Here is a 24,015-nt window from a genome sequence, read left to right as displayed (position 1 = left end):
CGTTTAAAATTTCCTACAAAGTGAAAGTTATCTTTTTCCTAACTTTATATTTAGACAATACTAATGTATACAAGTAACTTATTTTTTTAAATCTAGTGTGTCATATATTCCACTAATTATTCCATAAACAGAAAGTACTTATGGTACCCCTTTTCAACATGTTTAATAAAATTAGCTTCTAATGTATTACTTAAGTAAGACACAATGTTATAATAGTATTGATGTGTTATATAAACTGGGTTTGCTAGGTTACTTTTGGTATTTTCAAAATCCAGGATACCAGCTTACCACCTATAATTTCTAATGAGTAATAATAATACTAAGAATCAAGTAGTGTACCAAAATTAATATTTTTGTATTTTAGACGTTTTATTCAATTTTTATCAGCGGAAATATTGAAAGTCTTAAAAACAGACATATTATATAATGGATATGAATGAACAAAGGCAGAATATTTTGCCTCAAAAAAATAAGGTGTTTTGAAATAGTCGATAGGCGAAAAAGGCCAATCTTTACCCACCTCCTTACGACCAGTTTAAAACAGATTACGGTTGACAAATAGCGTAACAAAATCCGATATTACAAGTAACCTACATATGCGTTATGCAAGTGGGATAAAATATTTACGAATCTGTTGAGATTACATACGCCAAATTGCCGCCCACCATTGGAATACCTGTAAAAAAATTCCATTCAATGAAACTCGTAATAGTTGCGTATGGGAATGATTTATTTGCTCACTATTCAAAGATAGTTATTTATTTTAAGGTTTAAATCGAGTTATTAATCATAGTAGGTCCAAATTTTTCATCGCTGAATCATTATAATTAACATACCAATGAAAAATGATGAATTTGAATTGTGAATTGTGTTCGAATTACTAACTGAACCGCATAATGAAGCTGTCGAATATATTCGTGATTTGGAAGAAATAATAAAATATTTTGAACAAAAAAAAATGAACCGACTTCAAAAAATAAACAACTAACTCACTAAAAACTAACAGTAATCAAACTTAGAATTTTAATACAAATAAAAGACGTTTTGAATAAAATATGTACATAATAATCATTGTAATAACTAAAAAAAATAAACAAAAAACTTATTTAACCTACCTACTACAGGTATTTTATATTCTACTATATACAGACAATTTAGCTTAATACCTCCTAATCTATTTACAATATAAATTTAACAATTACCAACTTTTCACTTTGATATCTTAAATAAATTAGGTTTGATTTTTCATAATTCAATTTTGTGTGTATGTCACAAAATTAAATTATTATTGTTGCATTGTTTAGCAATAATAATATCACATCGGTTTAGTAATAATATTATACACTAATACAAGATTATTTAAGATAAAAAATATGTGAAAACATTGTACGTGCCTATGAAATGTGCGGTTTTCCCTCGATTTCCCCGCTTCCCCCAAATACATTCTAACTTGGTTCCAACGCGAGTACCTTAGAAGTCTCATCAGCTCAGCAGTAACATTATAAACAAATATCTGATTATTTTAGATAAAAAATATGTGAAAACTTTGTACGTGACTTTGAAATTGGAACAAAATTGGAACAAATCCTGATTTGGTTCCAATGGGACCATCTCGGAAGTGCACCCTTTCGAATAAAAGAATTTTGAAAATCGGTCCTTAATTGACAGAGAAATCGGAGAGCATACATTAAAAAAATATACAACCAGACATAGAAACTCCTCCTTTCTTGACGTCGGTTAAAAACTAGTTCAGAAGTATTGATTGATTTTTTAAATTCTTAACCAATACAACGAATGCACTGCCACACTTTTCGCGAGAAATTATATTATTTTCGCATTTTTGAAATTGTTCTCTTTGATCCTAACTCACATTTTTTGCAATTTCATTGCAATTTTCGTCTCTTAGATCTCTTGATTGACTGCGTAGATCATTACTTTCTTCTTTTCTCAAACATACAGAGCACATATACTGTTGTTATGAATGTTAGAACTTATGAGAATTAGAAAATATGAGCCTGGAAATGGAAATGACCAAAAACAACGACGAGTTGATGATTCGGACGAGAGTTTGAAGATGAAGCGCAACAAACCCTAGTTTTTGCATCGATATGTGACAACGGATCAAACATGGCTCCATCATTTGACTCCGAAGTCCAATCGACAGTCATCTGAGCTGACTGCAGACGACGAATTCGCTCCAAAGCGTGGAAAACGCAATAGTCGTTTGGCAAGGTCTGTATTTTGGGATGCGCATGGAATAATTTTCATTGACTACCTTGAAAAGGAAGGACCATCAACAGCGACTATTACATAACGTTATAGGACCGTTCTGAACGAAATCGCTGAAAAATAGCCGTATTTGAAGAATAATAAAGTGCTGCTTCACCAAGACAATGCATTGTGTCACCAGTCAGTGAAAACGATGGCAAAAATCTACGAATTGGACTTCGAATTGCTTCCTCATCCGCCGTATTCTCCAGATCTCAAAAGAATGCTCGCTGGGAAGAAATTTTCGTCGAATGAAGAAGTGATCGCCGAAACTGTGGTCTATTTTGAAGCAAAGGACAAATCGAACTACAAAAATGGTATTGAAAAGTTGAAGGGTCGTTATAATCAGTGTATCACCCTCGAAGGGAATTATGCTGAATATAAAAAACCAATTTTGCCAAAAAAATGTGTTTGGTAGACCAAACTTTTCAACATCTATATATATATATATATATTATGTTAAAATTTTCTCTTTGTATGCTGTATATTTTACATCATTTGTTTTTTTGTTCTCTAGTGGAATATGTGGTAAACTCAGGACGCGATAAAAATGTGTGTGGGATTGGAATTACAACTACCTAAAGCTGCATAAGACGCCGTATTTATCCGCTGTATTTCATTAAAACAGGTCTGCGGTTTCGTGTTCGGGGCGACTTCTTGCCCCAGAGCCGCCGCTATATTTTACGTCGCTTTATCTACAAGGTGCTAAATCGGCCATTCCTTAGATTCCCGCGACTTGACCGAAAGTTGTTTCGCCCGCAGTGAAACTGTCCGATGTTTTCTGAACGCGCCAATGTGCTTGACAAACACCAAAAGCGCAATCGAACAGTTGGTCGTCGGTGGACAGCATCGCTAAAAATAATTTAACAGTTAATGGAAAGGAGGATAATACGGATGCATGTTACGAATTCAATGGGGAACGGCCTCAGCTAGTTGATTTAATTAAAACGCGATTATTTCTTGCTGAAACTAATTGCAGTGTTCCCACGTAAAAGACATTAGATTACTTCATAAAAAAATATTCAGCATATTTTGTACGTTCGAGTGAATGAGAGGAATTTTATTATGTTCGTAGGTCATATACAAATTTCATAATATTGAGTCTAACTCTACTAAAAAATAGTTGGTAAATTTAAAGAAAACCGTCACTATTGAGATATTTGTAATTAAAGTAAAACATATCGCAATAGACACTAAAACTTCCGATGGAAAACTGACATACTGATTGTTTATTTTGATTAAAAAAAATTAAAATATTCCTAAAAATTTGTTCAATAACAGACCAATTGTAAACTCCCCGACCTGACCCATAGATGGCGCTACTAGAATTAAATCCATATGTTTTTTAGTTAGCCCTAATCCTCAAGAGATGCGTGTATAAATTTGACGGCTGTTGGATCATTAGTTTGTGAATTATATGATTTTGAGTAAAGCAACTTTTGTTATTGTAAAAAAATGGATAAAAAGGAATTTCGCGTCTTGGTAAAATATAGCATTTTGAAGGGAAAAATATAGTTGCAACAAAAACTTGTCTTGATGCCGAGTTTCCGGACACTGCCCTAGGAAAATCAACCATCGAGGATTGGTACGCTAAGTTCAGACGTGGTGAAATAAGCACCGAAGACGGCGAAAGCAGTGGACGCCCAAAAGAGGTTGTTACATACGAAAACATAAAGAACATCCACAAAATGATTTTGAATGACCGTAAATTGAAATTGAGTGAAATAGCAAACACTTTAAAGATATCAACTTAACGTGGGCATCTTATAACTCACACATATTTAGGTATGAGAAAGCTCTGTGCAAGGTGGGTGCCGTACGAGCTTACTTTTGACCAAAAACAACGACGAGTTGATGATTGATGATCAGAAGACAATTTTTTGGAATTATGTGTGAGGCCTTGATAGTTCGCAACACAACAAGAATGGTGAATTTTTATTCATTTTCTGGATTTAGTCCCAAATAAAATTTCTGTATTTCAACAGACACAGTGTGCCAGAAACTATTAAACTATGGCATAGTAAAAGTAATTTGAAAGATGTGAAAAGAAAATTTTTGAAATAAAGCAGGTGTGATTTGAGTGTTTAGTATCGTACAGCCGAGTTCTTTTCATCATGGTACCTCATAGAAGGAGAATCTTCTGTGTTTGAGGAAGTTTTCTTCCTCACATAGTAAAAAACTATATTGTTAAAAAAAACATATAAAAAATATATTGTTAAAACACTATATATATTTTTTTTTGACCCAAAAGAAACCCTGCAGCAGCATTTAAAAACCTATGAAATAAAATATTTGAATGGACAAATTTGATGGCCTTAGATCAATATTTGATCGATTTTTATGCAAAGCAAGTCATTATGGTTTTAATCAAAAAATGGTGGAATGCTGTTGTTTAGAATTGAGCCTATTTAGTTTTATTAGCTTATATACTATAAAATAAGGTCCAATTGCATTTTGCACTCAAATTAATGCTAAATCAACTTCAATAATGGAGGTACTCAAACTAACAAGACTTATTGACAACTAAATATTTTTATTTTAGATACTTTGGATAATAATCTTTAAAATGTGAATAATCGCTATAAGATCGCCAATGTGATGATGATGCTGATGGTGATGATGTTTATCAACAGAGCAAATATAATTTGATACATTTGATTAAAAGATGACTGTAAAATTTGCCATCCGAAAAATCGCATATTTATTATGTAATACTGATGCAGTATGTTGCTTATATGCTGATGGTTCTCCTTAAGTGTATTTTATTATTTATATTTCCAAACTTTTGTATTAAAAGCTTGAATGTGTTCTATCATATTTTTCTTGACTTTGATGACTCTTCTAGGCCATCCCATGACCTTGGGTTGCACTGTGGGTTATAGTAGTCGATTCACATTGTCAGTCGCAATACGCGGTAGGAAACTCTTCTTTCTTTACCTTACAAGCAAATAAACTCCGATATTGAAACGGTCCAAAATGGCATATGCAGTCAATTCGTATGGTAGTTATTTCCATTTCTTTGTTTTTTGTTGCTCGAAAATAGTCAGTGAATAACTGCTAAACTGATTAAAAGAGATTTGAGTGTTGTATCTAGATTTTCGTCGAATAACTCGTTCTGTTCCTTCAGACAATTGCTTGTCCTTGATATAAAAATCATCACTTTTAAATTTTAAAAACATAAACCAACAATTGGGATATGATGGAGTAGCATAACCATAAGTTTCTAAACGTATTCTATGAGTTTTGGTAGCAGATTTATTTAAATCAAAAATAAAATGAATTTTGAAAATGTAATTTTAAGCGTAAGTATCTCAATACCTTAGAATTTGGTAGTTAGTTTATGTTGTTTAATAGTTGTTTATATTGATTCTTCGCATTTTCATCATTAGATATCGCTGATCAAAATATATTCTAGAACTTAATAATAAGAAAATACTACTTTATCCATTTTGCATAAATTAAAACAGGTATTCCATGGAATTAATCACTGAACAAGCATTATATATATACATAATAGTTCATTATTTATATACATTAATGAAATAAATCTGTATATGTGCAGTTCACCTATAAACATGCCGTAGATGCACCAATAACATTAAATAATACTATCATTCCATATAGCAACAACGTTAAATATCTCGGAATGAGTCTTGATGCAAAATTTCGCTGGAAGGAACATATAAAGAAGAAAAGAAAAGAACTGGAATTGAAATATAGGAAAATCTACTGGCTAATTGAAAGAAAATCACAATTATCAGAACATAATAAAATGCTATTATATAAGCAAATACTGAAACCTATATGGACATAGGGAGATCAATTATGGAGATGTTCTGCAAGGAGTAACATAAATAAAATACAATTTTTTCAGAAAAAAGCGTTGAGAGATATTGTGGGCACACCCAAATACTATAGGACAGATTGCCTACAACTAGACCTTCAGAAACCCACAGTCAGTTAAGAATTCAAGAAAATTTCGAGGGGGATTGCAGCTTTTGGATATCACAGAAGTGGACACAGACTCACAAGAATCAAACCATTTGATCTTGTGTAGTGTTCTGTAGTGAGGTGCATATAATAAAAAATACAACAGTGACATTTATAAACATTATTTCACCAGAGACTAAGATAGGGCCGATGGGTCCTCCTAGTTATATACCTAGATTTAAGTTATCATAAAGACAATTTGTAGGTTAGACGGAAACGACTAGTAACAATGTAATAATTAAATAATAATAAAAATGTATATACAAAAATGAATTATAGTCCTAGTCACGATACTTATAAATACATTTTATAGTGTAAGATTAAACACACCGATATCTAATGAAATTCTTTTCTTTTTCAGGTACTGGAGACACAATCGATTCAATGGTGAGCTTATTGACCTCCAGGTGCAAGTTCTTCTGTAAATATTAGCGACACAAATAGATATTAAAGGAAGTCAGATGTACACACAATATGTAAATACGAACAAAGCCGGTACAACAGGTTATATAAATCTCGTGAAATCCTGTCATGTAAATGCCGTTAATCATCCTTACCGAAAACTCTTGGTAACCAATCTATTTTAAAACATTACCATCGCATTCCGATACACCTAGGTCAATCAAAAATACGCCATTTTATAACCAAATTATAAAACAAGCGATCATTATTCACTCCAGAGGCCTCAAGCACAACTATACCGACTGCGTCCCGTGTTGTAAAAAAGCTCTTCATAATTTTTCAAGTAACACGTAGCGCGTTTCTTTCGCATTATTTATCTTTAAAGATTGACGCAACTCAGCAGATGCTAGACAGCTGGTTATTATGTCCCGATTGTTTATTGATATCATCAAACCAAATTCTAGAAGTATTAATTAAGATCTATATATGGTTCTGTATGAAATACAAAGATGTCTTTGAAAGCAACGAATGTAATTCGATTTTATATAATAGCTGATGCCATTGTAAAATCGTGTAGAGTGTTATATAATATCCTCTATATAAGGTTAAATGAACAAAATCAATAACAATTATTAGGTGTTGGGCTTAATTCGCAATTATTTACAACAGATATGGCAAGTAACACAACGTTCCATTGTGCTCCTCAAAAGTTCATTTATTGATAGTAGACAAACTCTTAAAAAACTGGAGAAGCATGAAGAAGGAAGCAAAAGACTAATCAACGTCTTGAAGCTCAAGGATATTAAGAGATTTGTTCGCAGAAATATTTTTTATTCTCTCTTTAACAATTTTCAACTAACATCTGCAAGATCTTTCGTCTTGTTTAACATAGTTAGGCATTGGTTTGTTATATAATGACTGTAATCTAAATCTAAATGACTGTCTGAGTAGTTTCGGACTCAATGTTGTATAATTCTGCCAATTGGTGGAATGATATTGGAGATAAAAACCTTCTGCTCAGGTAAGGTTCTCCATAACAGTTGCAATATGTTGAGGTGTGGCGATGTTACTCAAAGCAAGACAAACTTTAATGGCTGGGATATGTGCGCATCATCACCTTAGAATATGGCAGTGTTTGACAGCAGCATGTCCAGATATTCAATCGCAGTAATCCGGCCAGTGATACGAATGTGAGGACCAACTAAGTATCACAATATTGTCGCCTAAATCATATATAGCGCTATAGGAAGCAGTCAGGTACTTGTTTTCTCAAAAATATTCTTTTCGAGATGGTTCTTGCGATATATCAAGTTCTACTGAACCGATTTAGTTGAAATTTGGTATGAGTCTTCTTCATGCATTGTTCTAGTGTACTAAAGTAATTAAATTAATTAAATTAACAAAATTAGGATATTTATTATTTAAAAAAATCGTTTTTTCGAACAGCCTTAATTTGGTCGAAAAAAAATTGTTTCAGTAATGCTATTCTGCAATATCACGTAGGTAATAATAATTATTAGGAATACTAATTGCCCATTGGGCATATTTTTGAACCGTTAAATATAATAATAACTGCATCAAAATGACACAATGAAAAGTAAGGTCTAATACTGAATCTTAACAATATATCGCTGTAGCTGATACAAAGAAATAAGTCAGATAAATAGTAATTTAATCTAGTTTAAAGCTATATTGCTATATAAAGATTACCTGTAATACATGAAAGCTTATTAGATCTATCAAATTAATAGAGTATTATTTTAGTTTTGTTTGAAATCGTTAGATTTTGCGGCATAGTTCCGTATCTTAAACGGTGCTACGATCAATTTGGAACGGATCTATACACTCGAACTGTTTCAAATCAAAAGCGGAATAGTACTGCAAGCCGATGTTAGTGAATTGATTATTCGTGACTGACATATATCAGAATTTCGATCAATTAAATCCGCCACAAATAAGTGGATAAAAAAATACCGATTTTGTTTCTTTTATTCGCTAGAAAGTAGCGTGTATATGAGTGTGCCTGTGTGAGTGTGTGGAAGTAACTGAAACGCTCTCTTCTTGCTTGTAAGGGTTTAAGTTTCATCAGCCTCTGGCTTTACGTCTGACCTGAAACAAGCCGGCGGTATATTTTAAACCATTTACTGAAAGTAGCAATTTAGTAAATTGATACCCGCTCCAGCCATGTATAAAATAGTCTCGTATGAAAGTCCGTGCATATTTTTTCGGTGCAAGATCATTTCATGGCAATCAATTAGCGCGGTAAAAACACGGAACGGTATCCGAAAAGATCATTTTAGCCGTCGCGGCGTTTTGTTTATTATTCTCTCGGCTTCTGCATGATCCATTTTGAAACGATCGATTTGGCGTGACGATTTTTCATCATTCATGTATTTAGAAACGGGCGACAAAAAGTGCTATAGGCCAGTGATTTTATGTTTAGGAACTTGAACTTGTCTAGAATGTTTTTCGGGTGAAACAAATAGAGCTTACACTTTTGACTAATAAGTAGCTAATTTAATAATATCGAAATGGTATTTTTCTTTTGTTCGAAAGACGTCTTTCGAAACGTATTCAAATACAGGTGGTAGTAAGTAGGCCTCTTACAGGTTTAATGACTTTCAATTATACGTGTTTGCGTTACAATTTATTATTTATTATTAGGCAAGGCCCGGCAGTATATTGTTAATAGTTATTGACAGCGTAATTTATGACTATTAAAATAATGTATGGTATTATAGGCTCCATGTAATGTTGGATTAAAACATAATTGAATAATTTAACACTTTTAAAAGAAAAATAATAAGATATATATATATATATATATATATATATACATATATATATATATATATATATACATATATATATATATATATATATATATATATATATATATATATATAAGATATAATATATATATGTATATATATATATATATATATATATATATATATATATATATATATATATATATATATATGTATATATATATTGACCTATACTTCAGGGTCAAACAGGAAAAATGCTTTTTACAACTTGAGGATAATACAAGAAAATGTGGCAGAGAAAAATGTATTGAGACCAGTTCTTTATCCGCTATGCACTCGGGATTTTGAATTGACTTTGAATATAACTGCAATCCTAGCCACTTGAGATAACAACAATGAATCAACTGAAAACTGACAAACAGCTATTGCCGAAGTGCAATACTGAATAGAAAAATGGTGTATTAAAATAAATAAAAATAAATTAGTATTGATTTTACCAACAAAAGGACCAACTACATGTCAATATATATAAATTAGTAAGTAGTTTCGTATGGAAATATAGCCAAGTATCTTGGCATGGCCTTGGAGGTTAAACTTAAGTGAAAGCCACATTTTAAGGCTTTAGGCTTTTTAACTTTTATTTACTAGTTATTGAATATATATTCAATCCTGTCAGTATATAATAGTATGCTTTTGCCTTACCAAGAATTCTTTAAACCAGTTGGATTTATGACGTTCAACTCTGGGTATTTACCTGTTAAAGTAATAGAAATATCATATAAAGATCTGAAAACAAGGTACTGTGAGGTATTGTTGATGCTTCATGATATTCGTAATGATAATCTGCATAAGAAGCTGAAGGTAGAACCTGTCGATAACATTATCAAGGACTATTCTGAAAGGAATGAACAGAGGCTCTATCAGCATATTAGTGTTGAGGTTCTCCAGCTACTAGATACTAATGGATTAGTCAGAAGATTAAAGAGAGTGAAACCGTTTGATCTAGTTAAAAAATAGTCCATAGCGCATCTTTTTTGAGACAGTATTTACCTGGAAATAGTGGAAATACTTGGAAAGGACCTCTCAAGATTTATGAGTATTTATCAGGACTACTTGTACATCCGTTAATGGTGTAAGGTTATTGAAAAATATCATATTCTCTGAGAGTGGAGTTAAATATCTACCACGTTTGTATGCAGCTAGAGAGTATCGTATGAAGTATTCACATTTTAAGAAGTTGAATATGCAGCATCGTAATGAACCTATCGCCTGGTTTACTTCATTATGTATAATTAGTTGTAACACAAATTTACTTAATAAATATGTGAATGCTAAGAGTGGTTGATTACGCCGAAGTCCAATTGAAGTTTGTGTATTGAGTACAAAGCATTTACGAACGTTACGTTTATTACAAGACGAAGATAAGTCTATCAACTCGTAAATGATTGAGGTTACTCAGTAGAAACAAAAGGGCTTTTATGGCATTTCCATTCAATAACTTATAGCGACCTTGGAACGTCGACTTTTACATCGTAGAATAACAGAAATTTAATCCCAGATGTTGAACACGGGCGGGGTGCCAGCAGCGCTAACTAGTACACGATATCGAACATCTGGCAACACCGAGATGTTTATCTGGGATATTATTGTAGGGTACTTTGGATCATTCAGTCACCGACCATTGTTGAGTTCAGACGTGACACCATCGACTACCCAAGCCCCGTCCTCAGATAAACCCAGAGCCTCTTCCTTTTATCTATTTGTATTTTCCACATTTTATTTTACAGCAATAGGTAATGGTTACGTCAAGTAAACCATAACTGTTTCATTCCGTTTTACATCTATTCTCCGAGCTATATATATCTTTATTATATATTAGTTATATCCACAATTTCATTTATAAATTTTAACTTTAGACGAATGAAGTATATTCTAATGCTCCCATCTCAGATTCATTATACTCCAATTGTGATAATTTTGTTGATTTACGTATGTATTAAGTGAAACACGATTTCAATATAAAAACAATATGCTGCTAAAGAGAGGAAAGCGATTTTGGAGCATACTGGTGCTTTAGTTCTTGTATGTGTAATGATGATCTACGTTTATTTAAAACTAGCGACCCGCCCCGGCTTCGCACGGTTGCAATGTTGATACTAAATTAAATACACTACAGAAAAAATATGAACGTTGTATATAAAAACATAGCGGCCCGCTCCGACTTTGCACGGGCATAAAATATATATGCCTATGTCACTCAATGAAAACATGATTAAAATCGATCCAGTATTTTTGGTTCATTCATTACTGCCCTTGGCCTGCATGCATTAAATTTGGAGTAAAACAATTCCTCTTCCCCTATACTTACTATGAAGATTTCCTGCTATCTTTGGAATATCTAAATTCATACAATTTTTATTACATTACACATTTTTAAACGCAAATTTTAAATTTGTAATATCTCCGAAAATATTTGTTTAATTTACATGCTGTAAGGAACCATATTGATCTATATTAATTGCACACTGTATTTAAGGTACTTAATTCGATAAGGATTAATGCCGTATTGCTTAAAATAGCTTCGTAAATAAGCCATTTTCTCACGTAAAAAGTAAACAATAAAAATGGTTAATGTGGGTTATCCCTAAAAGATAAACATATACCATCGCGGACTTTTTTGTAGACCTTTTTATGGTGTACAATACTGTAGTACATTAATTTGATCTAACTCGTAGGGTTAGGCAGCGTTTTTGTTAATTGCTAAATAAGCCTAAAAAAATAGGTTAATTTACGACATCACGTTAGAAACCTCTAAAATTAGCAATGTTGCCTTAGTATATTATGCATGTATTATACATATAAACCTTCCTCTTGAATCACTATATCTATTGAAAAAAACCGCATCAAAATCCGTTGCGTAGTTTTAAAGATTTAAGCGCACATAGGGATATAGGGACAGAAAAGGCGACTTTGTTTTATACTATGTAGTGATACTTGTGAGTTTTTGTTTTTGTTTTGTTTATTTAAAATACTTAAACAATTATTGAATGAAAAGATTTTTTGACGTATATGAAGATTTCAAGTTTAGAGCAATATTTATCTAGCGAGTTATAAAACTAGTGGAAAAACCGGGTTACTTCAACCAGAACCACTCCTTAAAATATTTTTTATTACACAATGAAATATACATTTTTAAAAATTTGATTTTTTATATATTGTACCATTTCTTCTTAATAAGGAGTCCCTGTATTATGTGGAGAGTAGTGGCAGCTGAAAGGAAATTCCTAGTGGTTTAGAAAACCCTCGGTAAAATTATACCTTTTTATTTTCTTATTCGTGAACCTATTTTTTTCCCTTTTACTAGCTAGGGGTTAATCTGGGCTGAACCCATAGTTTAATGTAGTCCCCGAATCACAGTCCTCGGTATTAAACCTACTGACTGGCGAGTCCAACTGTAGAAATCATCCCAGAAGATATTCGGTCTTAGGCAGCCTGGTTACTGGCGTGACTGGAATCATTTTTCTTGTCGGATTTTACACTATTACCTAAGAGTAATTCGAAATATTAAACCATCACAAACACAAATTTACAAACATGCCCGAGCAGGACTCGAACGCGCGACTATCGCAACAGTAGGTGGACTGTCCTATCGTCTTTACCACTGAACCAACCAAGCCGGCTATTCGTGACTTGATAACCCCGTTTATCCACGTAATTTTTGCTTGAATATTTTTATTGAAGACCATCACCTTACAATATTTGCAAGCACGTAATATATTTAACAAATATTAAATACTAGTTTTGTTTTATCGGTATTTATATATTGATATATGGTATAACGCAAAACGAAACAAAATTTCAGGGCTGCACTAATTGCATTTCCACGGTTCAATCAGTAAACATTGACCGAACCGTCTATTACAGGCTGTTTAATAAAACCGACGGTATCGCCTTGAAATATTTTATCAGTTTTATTGCCGTCTCGTGCAACCCGAACGTAAAATTATTCATGCCTTTTACACCGGCGATACATAATAAATTTTTGATCAATTACCATTTACTATTTAAGATCCTACTCCGAGTTTGGCCCATTGTTGTTCGAAGCACTGTCAGCCTTTCTCGAGAACGGTACAGCCGCAATCACTTTCATCGGTGCGAACAACCGCGAATGATATAATTCGTTATTTGATCGTCAAAAGCAGACTGCTAGTTGGAATTAGGAAAAAAATTGGTATTGTGAGAAGATAGAAAGCGGTGACAATCGAATGAATGGTGGAAAAAGATTCAGTTATAGTTTACAGATACATTTAAATATTTCAATTCTTAAGAAATTTAATGTATAGTCTATTCAGTTTTTTTAGTAATGCATCATGGATATTAGTGACGTCGAAATATTGTAATGTTGCCGAATTAACTCTGAGTTTTAGTTCAGTTTGGCTTTGACACAAAACAAAATTATAATCTAAATAAAATAATTGAACAACAATATTATGAAATATAATTTATTTTGACATTATAGTAAATCTAATACATATATTATCGAAGCTATAATAGTTTCTAGGTTAAATTTGTTTTATTTACATTAAACTCTTTTCCACACCATCCATTGAGGTAGAGTTTCTAGGCGCGTTTTTATGTAGTGCTGTACTTCTGGAGGCCTAATCCACCCAAATAGCAATCTTATATCTGAAAAACGTATTTTACTTTCATTCAAGAGCATATTTCCTTTTTTGGTTTAGTCCTTCTTTCCTTCAATGGTGTGTTTACATGTCAAGTCATCTTGGCATCGCTGTATATTTTATTTCTTCTTCAACTATCTGTGTACACCATTCTTCATAAAATTTATCACTGAATTCTGTCTAATGCATTTACCATATCTACAAAACAGTTAGTATTCATTATCTCCTCATACATTGTAACTAATGCAAACATGAGCATTAGGAACAATTACAATCATCACAATTACATCTGTGCACACAAATCTTTCACGCCCTACAATACCATTTTCTACAGTTTTATTCAATTAATTATGTGCATACCTTTAGTTGTTTCCACTGTCATCACTCTGTCTCAGGAATTTCTAGCATTGAACAGCATTATCACATATCCTGAAAGTTTCCTTCAGTCATTTCACTTTCCCACTCATTGTCCAATTCAATCACTAAACTGTTAATTTCTATTCTGTCTGAAACATCTTCAAAATTTCAGCATTTATTAATTACTTCCTCTTTATGTCTAAACAAGGCCATCCAAACGCAAGGTGTTATGGCTGACAATGCTTCCTTCTACATATCCAAACAGTTTTTGATGGAATATCCTTCTCGACCAGCAATATATCTGCAATTACTTATTAATAAACATAACGATCAACAAAACCTAATCGAATGCTATTATTACTTTTACTTTTTTCCATCAATTTTGTTGTCTTTACATTTTTTGTTACCATCTTGCCAAGAGTGCAAATAGTTCATCTTCCTTGGTCTTATTTTATGTCTTAAAATTTTTTAAAAATTTCATTCTTTTTAAGGTAATGTCTGGATGTTATATTAAACCTCTCCGAGGGTTATCTTTAAACCATTTAAATCCTATGTCATGTAAGAGGATGTATAAAAGTATGCATTACATCCTTCAAAACGCTGCATGTCCCTAATTCTTTTATGTATACTTTTCAGACAGACAATTGTCTCAAAAATAATTTTATTAAATTATGTTTATATCGATAAAATAGTTTATGTACTTACTATTCTTTTACAGTTCGTAAATATTTGGTCTCGAATAGAGCCAATATTAAGATGGTGAAGATTCGTCATCCACTTTGCATGTAGACGTGTTTTCTTGGGTGAAACTGACTCATTATTCTTCATTTTGTAAGCGATGTTATTCACAGTACTCACAGTAATATTTAGCCCGGCAGCAACCAGTTAAAAAATATTTTCAATAAAATTTGAGGGACTTATATTATTTAATATCATCAATAATTACCACTCTAGAGGAATTTGCCAGCAAAAAGGGGCATTCATTATCTCATTCTTTTTCAAAAAAAACTATTAAAGCCGCAACATATTTGTGACCCTGAATATCTATTGTTTTGGGCATTTTCAACAAAGTTATATGATATATCACGCAGCGACTTACATTACCAAAATAATCAAAGGGCTAAAATAATGTTTGTCGGTTTATAACCTGTAATAATTACACCTAATATCTTGAATAATTTAGCATACATCTGACAACCAGACGGTGACCGGCTGTCCGATGTATGAAAAATTCTTGAAAGCAATAGTGATAAGAGATTTTAACTCTTACCTATAAATAATTGTGGCTGTATAATTAATTGTAGTTTTTAGATTTACTATAATGTTAAAATAAATAACATTTCAGAATATTTTTGTTCAATTATTTTATTTGTATGTCAATTCCAAACTGAACTAAAGCTCAAAGTTAATTCGGCAACATTGTAATACTTGGACGTCACAAATATCCATGATGCATTATTAATAAATCTTTGAATAGACTATATAAATCTATTTTAATATTGTGATTATTATTTCATGTACGGCAAGGAAGTTCTCCTAATGGTTTTACGTTTCCTTTTAGTTGTTTCTCTGTCATGATTTTTGTGCAATTCTTTATTTAAAAACACTGGATGGACTTCACACAAATTTAAAACTTCGCAGACCCGCCATACTTGTTTTTTGTGTCTTCAACCTATAGGTAGATACACTGTTGTCAAGTAGTTTTAGTGCTTTGAGGATTTTATGTTCGCACAATCTCACTTGGTGTTCTCTCGATGGGATGGGATGTTTTAGGATGTTCTCATTTCTAGTATACCATAGAACGTTAACAATACTGTGAAGAACTTTGAAATTTGAATTATATAATATTAATGTAATATATTTTTTCTCTTTCATGGCTACATTTTATTTAAGAAGCACATTATTATTGAAGTTCAGATGCCACATATAACTTAACTTTGCTATTTCAAAGGTTTTTGTCTCTTCAACATCTGAGTAAACTGTTGTAAAGTACTTGTAGTGCTTCAAAGTTCTTATGCTCATACAACCTCAGTGTTTTTTTAACCGCTTAATGTATTACCCTGGATGTTTTCATTTTTAAACACCTTAGAGCGTTAACAATGCTGTGATGAACTTTGTTTTGATAAGATTGGATTATATTGATGTTAGATATCTTTGTGTACATCATAATTGCAAACTGTAGGTTCAAAAATTGTTTATATAATAACAATTTATTAAGTAGGGTTAATTCGGATTATCCAAGGAGGCACCAAAATTGTTGAGCTTCATATAAAGTTCGACTCATTTTATTTAAAAGGGATTTTTCAATTTTAGCTTATTTAAAAACATTCTCCTGCATTGGAATACGAACTTAATCTATAACTAATTATAATTGGCAGGTGGTCTTTTTTTATTTCCAAAGTTCGTTTATGTTTTAGTTCTACCTAGAAAAGACGTATATATTAAAAAATAAGCATATTCTCAAAAGCCAAGAATGTAGAAACATTGACTGAGTGAAAACTATTTAATTCGAGATAAACTTTAAACTTAAAGATATATATATATATATATATATATATATATATATATATATATAAGTAACTTTAAGAAAACAAAATGAAGAATAAATGAACGCAGACTCTGTAAAAAGAAATGTTTTAAGATTTTATAATATATATATAGTCTTTTGAATAAAACAGTCAATGCACGTTATAGAAGACGTCGAATGTATTGCCAAATGCAAATCCTAAAAATGAAAATTCGTTTTAATATCGGAGCGGTTTTTCCTACTCATTTTACCCTAGTAAGAGAGATAGAGAGAATGTCCCCTGATGTATCAGGACATATATCCGAATCAACCTATAAAATTTGAATTGTGTTTGTGGGTAGTTTTCGACCTTGTTGTCAAATGTCTACAAAATTCTTTAAAAAGTTAGTGATTATAATTAGAGTTTATAAACCGTCAGACGATATAAACCAAAAGATTAATTTGATGTGGCAACATTGTGGCATGCTGACAATGTACATTTTGATCACGTGTATTGGCTGTTATATTTGCAATAAAAAATCAATAAATATTAATGTCACAGAAATACTTACCAGGGTTCTGCTTTATTTAGTATATAAATGAGATAATGTCGAAGTTAGGCATAAATTAAAATATAACATACCTAACATTTTATTGCTAAAATATTCAACGATACACGCAGATAAGAAACTTTCAGTTGCACATTTTACATTATGTACCATTTGTATTCAATCAAATCCAAACGCATTTTTTGGTTTATGATATTTTGTGTGTGAACAGAATCATTAAATAATAAACAACTCTATTTAGAGGAAAAAATCGATACTTTCTACTACAAAAGCGAACAAACAGTCTGTTATATTGTTAGCGGAATATCAATTGTACTGCAGAAAAAAGTATTGAACGCAGGATTGATCGGGATAAGGTAAACATTAACGGTATTTTTTATGGAAGCTGTAATTTAATTGATAATTTGGAATCAATCGAGCGAATAAACAACATAATACTTTCTTCATTGTGTTAGCTAGAACCTTAAAAAAGTAATATTGTTATGGAAATACTAAAGTGTAGATTAACTGAAATATTTAAAGGATAAGAAAATCCACCAGAGCTGTGAATTATTCTTAAGAATATCGCTACAGAAATGCTACTAATATGACATATATAATGGTCATTTGTTAAGTGTTTCTACATAGATAAAACCTATGAAATGTTGTTCATCATATTTTCATGTTTCAGTTCAAATTCTGCATTCAAAGAAGTAGGTGAGCTTTGTAATTCTATTTATTAGTAGATTAAAGATTTATTCTATATGGTCAGGTAGTACTTCAACTTCTTGTTCGTTGATAGACACCATGTCTGTCTTTTATAGGAAGTTGTTCAATCATTATGGCTTTAGATCTTTGATGTTTCTTTGTCAAGGCAAATAGTCTGTTTCTTTGTCGTCTATCAGATTTTGTATTAAACTTCCAGTATTATTCTTTTTAATTTAAGGAATATTGAACAGAAATAGGCAAATCATCTAAAATTAAAAGTTAAAGTTTGTTTTAATATTTGTTATTATAAATAACACGATTTTTACAGAACTTCCTTTATTTATATTTCTGAGTTGGCTATTTCCATTCTAAGTGCATTTTTCTAATAAATACTAGCCTTGATTATATATTCAATAGAAATGCATTCTCTAGTATCAGGTGTGGCTACAAATATTTCCGTAAATTGAAGTTCATTACATTTTTTTCTTATACTGAATATATTAGCTTTTAATAGTCCCAGGTTATGTATAAGAAACGCTAATAATATAATTTGTTTTTCGCATATTTGCATTTAATATCATGCATTTTTTTTTCTTATTGTTACGTAAAAATGTTTTGCACAAAACTGCAATTAAATAGACTTTCTGTGAATAATCAAGTATTGCCTTGTTCTGTATGAAACAATAACGTCAAATACTTTAATAAATATTTTGTTCTAGTCCTTATACGTATAACTCGTGTAATTACTGAATTTTTGAAATATGCACAAAATATTTAATATTACATACACTTTATGAGACTAGAATTTTTAAAATGCCGAAGCCTTTGAAATAAGTGATAGGAAAACAATTAACTTCATGTAGTGATGTATTTAAGTTGCATACAAATTAAGGTACAAGATCTGTAAACAATATTTAATATGCGGCATATTTTTTGTAACAAAATGATGACTATATTTATAAATTTTAATGTAGTTCAGTTCAAAATTTTAATGTATATTTCAATGCAAATTTAATATAAGCATCCTTGATGACATATTAGATAAATTATGGCAAACAATAAAGGTCATCTGCCGCATGTGCTGTGTGCAAATATCCTCCTTATATGCCATTAAAACTGCTTTCTATTTTTTTAATATTTGCAATTGAATATGCTCAAAAAATAATGTATTAAATCAAACAAAATATTAATGTAATTATAGCGGGATACTAAAGCATCAAAAATGAATGTTATTATTTTAATACATATGCAAATTTATGATATATATCCTCGACGACAGGATGATAAATTTGATTTGATATGTGCTATTTGGTAAAGGTCAGATATATGGAAAAGGTTTGTCCTTAATTATAATAGATTAGCAATAGTTGATACTGAATAAATTTAGGTCATAGATCGTGATTCTATCTTTCTGTCTCACCTTAAGGACTCAAGCAAAGCAAAAACTTATTTTAGTTAAACTAACTTCTTCTATTACTGGATTTTTATTTAGTAATTGTACTTATGTATAGTTTATGTATTCTTGTAATAAATTCTGTCTTTTTATATGTTGGAGGGAATGACACTTCTGAAAACATAATGAAAAACGGAATTCTTCTCTTCTACTATCTCTTCGTTTTCCGATAGTTTTCCATGAAGTAATGTTTAAGGCGTTTGTAGAGCTAGTATCTTTATTTGTCTTGTACAAACCTCGCTAAACCGATTTAATAAATCGCTTACCTCGCTAAACCTGTTTAATTTTTCCGTATAAATGCTTTACATACTTAATAAAAAACTGTTTTAAAAAAATGGTGTGTTTATTCCGTTAAAGCTTTAGAATTAAGGGTTTCGTCTATATTAAAATTTAGAAAGTTAACAAAAATAAGTGAAATGTTACCTACGAAGATAGTTTTTTTTTCAACAAGTCGTTAGGGTGTAAACGTTTTGCAACGACTATCAGATGTTCCTTTGTGGATTGGGCAATGATATCGGCCATTTTTGAAACGCGAAACGCGTAATGAATAGAAAATAACCGCAAATAACATAGCAAATCTGCACAAGGACGAGGTAAACGGACAAGTTCAACATGTCACTGTTCATATCTGGGTTATGCTCGATGATCTTTGAGACCTTGACATTTTTGGTAATTCAACGTTGAACATTTGCGGACGGGCAATTACAAAAAATGTGTTTCTGCGTTTAAGTAGCATTTCCTCCACGATATTTTCATTTGTTAACAATCGAATAGCGAACATAATAACTTGTGTATGTAAATGTCAGGGTTTATTGCTTTAGTGAAATATCTAGTCATCAATCTAATTGTTCAGTTATATTTTTATCTTGATAGTAGCGTTACTATCGCAAAAATTCAAAATATATACTTTCTATTTACCGTATATTTATTATCGATCAATAAGGAATCTTAATATTTCGATATTATTAGCATTACTCGTGAATATTTCCCGCAATTCTGAAAAATAAATTTAGAGTGCTGTTGGTTCTCGAAATGATACTATGGATTAGCGAAAGAAGAATTAAAAATGTTGAGTTCCTTAATTTAAAAAAAAACTAATATTAAATCTAATCGACCAAGCTGCAAGGTATGTCGCTTCTCTAAAATGGTGTTTGTGGAAGAAACGAAATATTATAAATAAGACCAATATCTGCCTCTTTTGAACGTTTAGCCTCGCTATGGCACTCTTTTTATATCATTCTGAGATAGGGAAATGCCGCGATAATCAGTGCACAGTTGAGAAAAAAATAATTTTGATATAGCTGTCGAATGGATGTAGGGCCTGTAGTGGATGTTATGAATTTATTATGTTAAAGGGCTTGAATTATTTTAAAATATTCTACTAATAATAGCCTTAACTTTTAATGTGTTTGAAACCTCATCGAGCTATCAACATAACCAATACATTTTAATATATTTTGTTGGGTCTATTCTGTGCGTATACGAAAGTTATCGGAATTAAACGCAGATAATTTTCTAAATTGATATTTAAACCTCATTTGCATAAATGTTAGCGACATAATAGATTATTTAATTAAATCATGATTACACATATATTCGTAATGAGAACTATATAGCTCTGAAAACGGCTACTGAAATTAGAGAATCATTTTTTTAGCTCTAAAATCAAAGAGAAAATAAATGCTAATAGCTCTACTTACAAAATAAGAAAAACGTTTAAAAAAAACAAAATTATTCGCTATGGGCCCTTTCTACCTGCCATAACTACAAAAATAAAGCAATCCTACATGTTTTTATTATTATAGAATTATTAGAGGAAACTAGGCAATATATATCTTTAATTTTTTGCGTAATATGTATCAGAATTTGAAATATAAATGGAAAGGTGTGTTACACTTGTGGGTGTAATTATTCGATATGAAGATTCGTTGTAATTAGCTGATGATTTTGGTTTAATTTCTTAATTTAGAAAAAAGGAGAACATCACAAACAACACAAAGAAACTGTAATGTTCTCGCCTCTAACAATTATTTAATCATAATACCACCCACCTTTAGTTATCACACTTATTTAATTTTGATTACATGTTATTAAATATTGTTTAGTAATATTTTGTTGTTGTAATAGTAATAATTGTTATGTAATAGTTCATGGCTAAGAAACCATAAGCACCTTCAGTCCATCTTCTGTGACCTTAAAAATACCGATTTTTTTATGAAATAAGTTTGAACAGAATCTAAGGTGACAAACTCAAAGAAAATAATGTCAATAACAGAAAGGGACAAAAACTATCAGGAAATTATTGTATCATAAGATTCGTTGCAAATTTTAGCTAGATTTTCGTAAACAGTTAAAGCTGGAAGATACAGGAAATGTTACTTCACAGCAGCTGGAAGTCTGCAAAATCTTTTGAGTAATAACTCTTTCAATAGAATCGGATATTTAACCATGAATTATTACTTATGGATCTAGATCTATACTAGATCGTTGCTATCAAATGTCAAAGGGGACATTCAACATTAACTAAGGTAGTCCAAATCAATTTTAAAAAAATCCGAAAGTACTTCCTTGCCGTGTTAAAAAGTAAGAAAAGAAAGCAACTTGCATTTAACTTTCGTAATATTTTAAAGGTAAACAGAACATCTTTTGTTGCATAATATATTTTTCGTCAAACGCGTTTTTATCGAACCCATTCATTTTGCACACTGCAGAAAAAAAAAAGCTGAACGTATTTAAATCAAGACACGTTGTTGCAAAATCCGCCGGTTCTTACTGCAATCGATTTACTGGGCCACACCAAATAAAATTCATAATACCTCTTACGTCAACGACACCGTAGTTACATACAGTAAATTTAATTAAACCCGGTACTAAGCTCATCATAACCTTAACGGATCTACCGATATCGGGAATGTCGTAAGAGTTCGCGCGTATTCGGGTTACGCTGTGGTTAAAACCGAATATAATAAGTTTTATGCTGTCCTTTTAAGCGTTTCCTGTATTAAAATATCGAACGAGCATTGATTGTTTCCCACTTTGAGCGTTCCACTTCTCTAAAATTAGACGTGATTAGTCCGTTTGGCGTTCTAATTCATAAATAACGACGTGCGAATGGTATACCGCCAAAATCTATCCGAAAATGAATGAATAATTAATTGATAAGCGTGTTTACATAATGCGGTTCAAGTTCAACGTCATATAAAGTCGGCTCAAAGGCCGCACGTAATATCTAAGGTGTCACGTACATTATATAAATCTGAATCGTTTGATAGGATATGGCCTTGCTCTTTTTAGATTGTACCGAGTTAGATAAAGCTTTCTAATTAGGAAATCATCGATACGATCAGGAAATGTATAATTTTTTTATATATACGTATTTAAAAAGCTGCAAAACCATTATGCGCAACTTTACTGTATATTAATTAAGAAAAAACTAACGATATAACAATATAAAATGTTATTATATAATATAACTGAGCTCTAAAAAATATTTAAAAATCATTAAAAGTCACTATATCAGGTTTTTTATTGTTATGTTGTAAGTATATGTTCCAGACCAGAAATTTAATTCTAATTCCTTTTAAATGTATCAACTCAAAACCCACGTTGATGGGTGGTTTATTCTATAGATGGTAACCATTTATATAAAACGTTCGTTATTTGGCAATAACAGAAATGGCCGATAAAATACTTTTATTCAAAAAAGGATATAATCTATCATCATTAATTTAAATTAAACTATACAGATTGATTGGCAAGATAAGCATTTGAAAGAATTGGATTTAGTGTTGATTGTAGTATTTCCTGTCTTCCACAAGCTCTTCAGTGGTAGGTTGCTACTTTCTTTTACTGTGTTAGTAATCCCAAATACTTGAAACTCTTTAAGCTGAATCCAGTTAGGATTTACAATAGCGAGCGCTGTCATTAGTTGTCAATATTTTTTAGCATTATATTGAACATCATATCTGGTTTTAAAATTTTTCGCATAATATGTTAAAAAGCAGTTGAAACGACGTACCCTTACATATTACACTTACATACAGTTAGTGGAATCATCGTAAGAGGCCTGAAGAGGTTTAAGGTAGATTAATTAGGATAAAGAGGATTGGATACGGATAAAAAGGAATTTCGCGTGTTGATAAAACATTACTTTTTGAAGGTAACAAATACAGTTGAAAAACTCGGAACAAATACGGAAAAACTCGGCTTGATGCTTGATTTCAATTGCTCACGAAAATCAATCATCAAGGATTGGTATGCTAAGTTTAGACGTGGTGACATGAGCACCGAAAACGGTCAAAACAGTGGACGCGCAAAAGAGGTTGTTACCGAC

The 24,015-nt window shown here is 31.4% G+C and overlaps 1 protein-coding gene across 6 annotated transcripts in view; it reads left to right on the top strand.

Annotated features, from left to right (window-relative positions):
* Positions 1-24,015, top strand: part of knockout (Stork-head domain-containing protein knockout) — a 234,907-nt gene that overhangs the window by 37,179 nt on the left and 173,713 nt on the right. For 2 of the 6 annotated variants that reach the window (XM_076413503.1, XM_076413507.1), the window contains exon 2: positions 6,620-6,645. The exons of the other annotated variants lie outside the window; for them this stretch is intronic. The gene's annotated coding sequence lies outside the window, so the exon portion shown is untranslated. The remainder of the gene's footprint in view (positions 1-6,619; positions 6,646-24,015) is intronic. 6 annotated transcript variants of the gene reach the window in all.

This window comes from Rhynchophorus ferrugineus, unplaced genomic scaffold (genome assembly GCF_030347505.1).
Source record: "Rhynchophorus ferrugineus isolate W39M unplaced genomic scaffold, kcgeb_rfMv2 rfM9, whole genome shotgun sequence".
Classification (NCBI taxonomy): domain Eukaryota; kingdom Metazoa; phylum Arthropoda; class Insecta; order Coleoptera; family Curculionidae; genus Rhynchophorus; species Rhynchophorus ferrugineus.
Note: the sequence above shows the minus strand (reverse complement) of the source record. Positions and strands in the feature narration are given on the sequence as shown.